The 7,653-nt window shown below is 46.1% G+C and overlaps 1 pseudogene; it reads left to right on the top strand.

Moving 5' to 3' along the window:
- Positions 1-6,640: 6,640 nt before the first annotated feature.
- Positions 6,641-7,653, top strand: LOC105541306 (annotated as a pseudogene).

Here is a 7,653-nt window from a genome sequence, read left to right as displayed (position 1 = left end):
GAGAACAGTGTTTCCTTCTTCTCCGGTTTTGTTCTGGTGGTGTGCTTGGGCCGGGTGGGACTGGTGGATGGAAGGAGAAAACACCAGACTCCAGAGGAAAAGGGCCAAACACCAGGATGCCTGGATGCTGGGAGAGGATCTGGCTTGCAGGGATGAAAATAACAGCTTCCCTGTCTAAAGGACTTAGCCTGACACATCATCTCCTTCTATCTCTCAATAGCCTTGTGGTAGGTACCAGCATTATCCCCAGTTTCAGATGAGGGAGTGACCCAGAGAAGTGACATCTCCTACCTGAGATCCCATAGCTGGTGGGTGATTGAAGTGGGACCAGAAGCTGGCGTCAGTGGGCTCTGACACTCATGCCCCTAAGCCACTCTGCTGGTCTCCAGCTTTGTGTCACCTGTGGTCACCTAACCCAGTCAAATGTCCCAAGTCAGATGAGGCCATCTGAGCAGGACAAATGTAAACAGGCCATGATAAGAAACAGAACTAAATGCAAAGCATATTGGCTATCTGTGTGGGTTCAACCTTTTCCCAGTAAAAAAGTCCTCTTGGAAAGAAATTAAAAAGATAATTAGTCAGTACAATGGACTTCAGGTTTCTGCAAAGTCAGAAAGATGTTCCTCAGAGCTCTATTCATCAAAGTGTGGCCATTCAGGAAGTTTTCATGTTCCCCGAGTGGTGGCCCATGAGAAATAGCTGGTCAGGACCTCCTCCCCAACCTGAGACTCACCAGCCCCTGTTTGCGTGCTGTCGGCAGTATTTCGGAAGCATTTGTTGAACACCTATTGCATGCAGACAGCTGGGCTCAGAACGTTGGGGAGTTCGACACCATGGTCTTTAAATATCTGCTTCCTCCCTGGGGTTAAGTATGCTGGAAGAATGAGGACGGGCTGTGTGTGGAGAATGGGATTTCAGGTGGGAGGAGAGGGACTCTGTGGAGAGTTGAAGCCACGAGCTGTCTCTCAGTCCCATGGCTCACCTGTCCATCCCCGGGGCACTCAGCCCTGGTGGCTGCAAAGAAGTTGATGCAAGTAGGGGTCTTCATGGCTCAGAAAAGGGACAAAGCTGCTGTGGAATCCTGCAACTTCAGAATGGGCACTGCCACCCCAAGGCAGAGAACAGAAAAGCTGAAAACTCCACAGTTGAAAGAAAGCCATGAAGAGCTGGAGTCTCACTCCTCTCCCAGGGTTTATAAGAGGGAATCAGAGGCAGCTTCATGGGCTTTGCTGTCCCCAGCCATTGCCCAGCTCAGACCAGTCTGTATAAGCAAAAGCCCAGGGGTGGTGAAGATGAAAAGCCATCAGGGTGTGAGCGATCGTGGGAGTGGGGGTGAGCATTTTCCTTACATCTCAGAAGCCAAGGGAAAGGGGCTGTCAGCGAACGGGAGAGGGAGGGAGATGGCATCTTTGGAGGGAGGTGGTGATAGCCTGAGACCCTCTTGCTGTCCCCGCTGAAGCCTGGTAACTGGAGCTGCCAGGCCGCACAGAGAGAGGCTGATGATGGGGGACCTGGAACTCGGAAGGGGCCGAGTGGTCAGGTGACCCACACATGCCTGAGAAAACAGATGTGGAGAGGTTGTGTTGTCATTCTGAGGGAGGAAACAGAGACAGACAGACAGAGTCATGGGCACAGTGAGAGACACAGACAGAATCATAGAGCAGAGCTGGCTTCTCACCGGAGAGAGCGTCCGGAGAGGTTAGAAATCTTCCTTAGGTCCTCCTGGGAGGCCCAAGTGACCCCACCGGGGAGCTGAACAGCCGACGGGATTCCCGGGGTTGAGGGAAGGAAGCTGCGTAGCCGGCTGGGGCCGAATCCCCTGTGCCTCAGGGTGGGACACCCAATATTTCCAGCCACGCACACCGAGAAGAGTCCTTGGAGTTGAGGCCACTGCCTGGGTCCTCCAGTGCCGGCCAGCGGAGGTTGCTCCCGTCCCTTGCCTTCCTCCTCCCCATCCTTCCGCCAGCCCTGGAATGACTTATTCCTGACAGAGAAGAAAAAATAAGCAACTTGGAAAATGCATCTTAAGGTATAATTCAGGAAAATGTCCCCAATCTTGCTAAAGAGGTCAACATGCAGATATAAGAAATTCAGGGTATGCCTGAGAGAGGGACTATACAAAATGACCATCCCCAAGGCACATAGTCATGAGACTACATGGAAGAAAAATATCTTTAAGGAAGCTAGAGAAAAGAGCCAAATTACCTATAAAGGGAGTCCACTCAGAATAACAGTGGACTTCTCAGCAGAAGTCTTACAATTCAGAAGAGATTGGGTGCCATTTTTAGGCTTCATTTTTTTGATGGAGTCTTGCTCTGTCGCCCAGGCTGGAGTGCAGCGGCATGATCTCGGCTCACTGCAACCTCTGCCTCTGGGTTCAAGCAATTCTCCTGCCTCAGCCTCCCAAGTAGCTGGGATTACAGGCATGCACCACCATGTCCAGCTAAATTTTTTTGTATTTTTAGTAGAGACAGGATTTCACCATATTGGCCAGGCTGGTCTCAAACTCCTGACCTTGTGATCCACCCGCCTTAGCCTCCCAAAGTGCTGGGATTACAGGTGTAAGCCACTGCTCTCAGCCTTCTAGGCTTCTTAAAGAAAAAATGCCAGCCAAGAATTTCATATCCTACCAAAGTAAGCATCACAAAGGAGAAATAAACTCTTTCCCTGACAACCAAATGCTAAGAGAATTCATCACCACCAGACTGGTCCTATAAGAAATGCTCAAAGCAACTCTAAACGTGAAAACAAAAGAATGATACTCACTACCACAAAAGCAAACTTAAGTACAAAGCCCACAGACCCTATAAAGCAACTACACAATCAAGATTACAAAGTAACTAACAACACTATGATAAATCACAACCGGAACAAAACCTCACATATTAACCTTGAACGTAAATGGCCTAAACACTCCACTTAAAAGACATAGCGTGGAAAACTGGATTAAAAAAATGAGACCCTACCTTCTGCTGTCTTAAAGAGACCCATCTCACATATAACGACACCCAAACCCTCAAAAGGATGGAGAAAGGTCTTTCACACAAATGGAAAACAAAGGGTTGCTATTGTTGTATGAGATAAAACAGACTTTAAACCAACAATAGTAAAAAAGCACAAATAAGGGCACTCCCTAATGATAAAGGGTTCAATTAAACAAGAAGATTTAACATCCTGTTTATATAAGCACCCAACACTGGAGTACCTAGATTTATAAAACAATTACTACTATACCTAAGAAAAGAGATGGACAGCCACACTTCAGCAGCCATTGACAGCATTAGACAGATCATTGAGGCAAAAAACTAACAAAGAAATTCTGGACTTAAATTGGATACGTGATCAAATGGACCTAATAGACATCTACAGAATACTCCAATGACCACAAAATAGACGTTCTTCTCATCTGCACACAGAACATACTCTAAGATTGACCCAATGCTTAGTCACAAAGCAAATTTCCATAAATTTAAAGAAATGAAAATCATTACCAACCATCTTCTCAGACCACAGTGGAATAAAAATAGAAATCAATACCAAAAGGAATTCTCAAAATCACACAAATACATGGAAACTAAACAACTATTTCCTGAATGACTTTGGGGTAAGTCATTAAGGAAGAAGTCAAATAATTAAGGCAGAAGTCAAAAAATGCTTTGAAACAACTGAAAATAGAGGCACAACATACCAAAACCTCTGGGATACAGCAAAAGCAGTTTTAAGAGGAAAGTTTATATCACTAAATGCCTACATCAAGAAGTTAGAAAGCTCTCAAATTAATAACCTAACATTACACCTAAAGGAACTAGAAAAACAAGAGCAAACTAAATCCAAAGCTAGTAGAAGAAAAGAAATAACTAAAATCAGAGTAGAGCTAAATGAAATTGTGACCAATAAGCCATTCAAAGGATCAATGAAATGAAAAATTGGTTATTTGAAAGAATAAACAAGATTTATAGGCTGCAAGCTAGATTAACAAAGGAAAAAAAACCTCCAAAAAAGCAAATCAGAAATAACACAGGCAACATTACAACTAATTCCACAGAAATACAAAAGATCCTTAGAGACTGCGATGCACATCTATATTCACATGAACCAGAAAATCTAGAGGAAACAAATAAATTCCTGGAAACACACAACCAAGATTGAACCAGAAAGAAATTGAAACCCTGAACAGACCAATATTGAGTTACAAAATTGAATAAGTAATAAAATACCTACCAACTTTAAAAAGCCCTTGACCAGACGGATTCACAGTCAAACTCTACCAGACCTGCAAAGAAGAGATAGTACAAATCCTACTGAAACTATATCAAAAAATTGAGGAGGAGAGATTCCTCCCTAACTCATTCTACAAAAACAGTCTCATTCTGATATCAGAATCTGGCAGGACACAGTGAAAAAAGAAAACTATAGGCCAATAGCCTGATGAACATAGATCCAAAAATCCTCAACAACATACTAGCAAACCAAATCCAGCAGCACGACAAAATCATAATTCAGCATGATCAAGTGGGTTTTATTCCTGGGATGCAAAGATGGTTCAATATATGCAAATCAATAAATGTGACTCACCATATAAACAAAATTAAAAATGAAATTATATGATCATCTCAATAGATGAAGAAAAAAAAGTATAATAAAATCCAACATCCTTCATGATAAAAACCCTCAAAAAACTAGGCATCGAGGGAACATACCTCAAAATAATAAGAGCCATCCAGGACAAACTCACAGCCAACATCATACTGAATGTGCAAACGTTGGAAGCATTCTCCCTAAGAAATGGAACAAGACAAGGATGTCTACTCTCACTACTCCTATTCAACATAGTAGTGGAAGTCCTAGCCAGAGCAATCAGGCAAAAGAAAGGAATAAAAGGTATCCAAATAGGAAGAGAAAGTCAAATTATCTCTGTTCACTGATGACATGATTCTATACCTAGAAAACCCTACAGATTCCTCCTAAATACTCCTAGACCTGATAAATGAGACTGGCAGTTTCAGGATACAAAATCAGGGTATAAAACTCAGTAGCATTACCATATGCCAACAATTGTCAAGCTGAGAGAAAAATAAAGAACACAATCCCAATTACAATAGCCACACACACAAAATAAAATACCTAGGAATACCTCTAACCAAGGAAGTGAAAGTGAAAGATCTCTACAAGGAGACCTAAAAAACACAGACAAATGAAAAACATTCCATGTTCATGCATCAGAAGAATCAACATCATTAAAATGTCCATCCTGCTCAAAGCAATCTGCAGATTCCACCCAATTCCTACCAAATTATCAATGTCATTTTTCACAAAATGAAATCATTCTACCAAAAAGACACCTGCGTGCATATGTTTGTCACAGCACTATTCACAACAGCAAAGTGATGGAATCAACCTAGGTGCCCATCAGTGGTAGACTGGATAAAGAAAAAATGGTATGTATACAACATGAAATACTATGCAGCTATGAAAAAGAATGAAATCATGTCCTTTGCTGCAACATAAATGCAGCTGGAGGCCTAAGTGAATGATCCTAAGTGAATTAACACAGAAACAGAAAATCAAACGCTGGGTTCTCACTTTTAAGTGGGAGGTAAACAATGGATACACACAAACATTAAAGATGGAATGTTTGGAAACCATAGACAATGGAAACCATAGACAATAGGGACTCCAAAGCAGGGGAGGGAGGGTGGAGGACAAGGGTGGGAAAACTACCTGTTGGGTACCAAGTTCACAATTTTGATAATGGGTTCAATAGAAGCCCAAACCTCAGTATTATGCAATCAACCCATATAACAAACCTGCACATGTGCTCCCGAATCTAAAATAAATATTTCCAAAAAGCAATTGACCTATATTATTAACATTTTAATCTACCTGTATATATGTTTTAATCTGCATGTGTTCATGCTTTGAAATATGATACGGGTACTATGATGATCCCTGTTCTGTAGGGGAGAAAGCAGAGACACATCACTTCCCCCAAATCACAAAGTCAGGAAGGAACAGACCTCACGGAGTCCAGTCTATCACTGCCTCATGCTTTGTGCCCTTACAAGGCAAACTGGATAAGTGCCATTCTAGAGAAGCAGACAGAATTCAAGTGGAGGAGAGGGGAGGGGAAGAAGACGTTGGCTGGGGCCTGTTTAGAGCATCCCAGCTGAGGCTGCGTGAGGACGGAGGCACGCAGTCGTGGAATTTGTTCCCCTTTTTGCATACTGACCAGCCCTGGCAATGGAGCTCAAGGCATCTTTGTGCCACTGCTCAACAGTGAGTGATATCATGGGCACGGCCCGGTCTTTATCAGTTCTGCTGGATAAATAGCCAACCACACTAGGTCCGGAGAGACAGCAAGGTGCTGTGTGGCGGAGCATTTGGGTCTCAAAGAAGCAGGTGAGCCTGGGCCCGAGGGGCTGGGTGGAGGAGCATCTTGGTGCTTCTCTGCTGGGGAAGAGACAGGGGACAGGGCATGTTCAGGAAGACAGGCAGGCTGACCCCGCCTGGAAGATACCCGGAGACAAGAGGGGTGGGTGTAGTGACCACGTGCCCTTTTGGGTGAGATGGTGCTGGCCAGGGGCAGGAAGGCCCCCCGCTACCAACTCCATGTCACTCTCTCTCACCAGTGGCCACCACCATGGGTACAGGCCCTGACAAGTCCTACTTCTCCGGCAATCCCTGGCTCGCCTTTTCTGTGTACCTTCTCACCTTCCTGGTGGGGCTCCCCCTCAACCTGCTGGCCCTGGTAGTCTTCGGCAAGCTGCAGTGCCGCCCGGTGGCCGTGGACGTGCTCCTGCTCAACCTGACCGCCTCGGACCTCCTCCCTTTCGCATGGTGGAGGCGGCCAGTGGCATGCGCTGGCCCCTGCCTTTCATCCTCTGCCCGCTCTCCGGATTCATCTTCTTCACTGCCGTCTATCTCACTGCCCTCTTCCCGACAGCCGTGAGCACTGAGCGCTTCCTGAGCGTGGCCCACCCGCTATGGTACAAGACCCGGCCGAGGCTGGGACAGGCGGGTCTGGTGAGTGTGGCCTGCTGGCTGCTGTCTTCTGCTCACTGCAGCGTGGTCTACGTCATGGAATTCTCAAGGAACTCCTCCCATAGGCAGAATACCATTGACACCTGCTACATGGAGTTCCAGGAGGACCAGCTGGTCATCCTCCTGCCTGTGTGGCTGGAGATGGTCGTGGCCCTCTTTGTGGTCCCCTTGATCATCACCAACTGCTGCTATAGCCGCCTGGTGTGGATCCTCGGCAGGCGGGGCAGCCACCGCTGGCAGAGAAGGGTGGCAGGGTTGGTGGCAGCCACACAGCTCAACTTCCTTGTCTGCTTTGGGCCTTTGCACATGTCCCATGTCATGGGCTTTGTCCAGGGTGAAAGCACCGTGTGGAGGATCTACGTGATGCTTCTCAGCACCCTGAACTCCTATGTCGACCCCCTTGTCTACTCCTCCGGGTTCCAAGCCAACTTTCACGGGCTGCTGAGGAGGCTGTGTGGGCTCTGGGGCCAGTGGCAGCAGAAGGGCAGCGTGGAGCTGAAGGAGCAGAAGGGAGGGGAGGGGCACGAGGAGGACCTCACAGAAGAAAGGAAGAGTAGTGGACTATAGCAGGGCTGTGGAATTGGTGGCCAGGTGGCCTATGCTGAAAGCTAG

Source organism: Mandrillus leucophaeus, unplaced genomic scaffold (assembly GCF_000951045.1).
Source record: "Mandrillus leucophaeus isolate KB7577 unplaced genomic scaffold, Mleu.le_1.0 Scaffold238, whole genome shotgun sequence".
In the NCBI taxonomy this organism is placed as follows: domain Eukaryota; kingdom Metazoa; phylum Chordata; class Mammalia; order Primates; family Cercopithecidae; genus Mandrillus; species Mandrillus leucophaeus.
The sequence above is the reverse complement of the archived record's forward strand: the minus strand, read 5'-3'. Positions and strand labels throughout refer to the sequence as shown.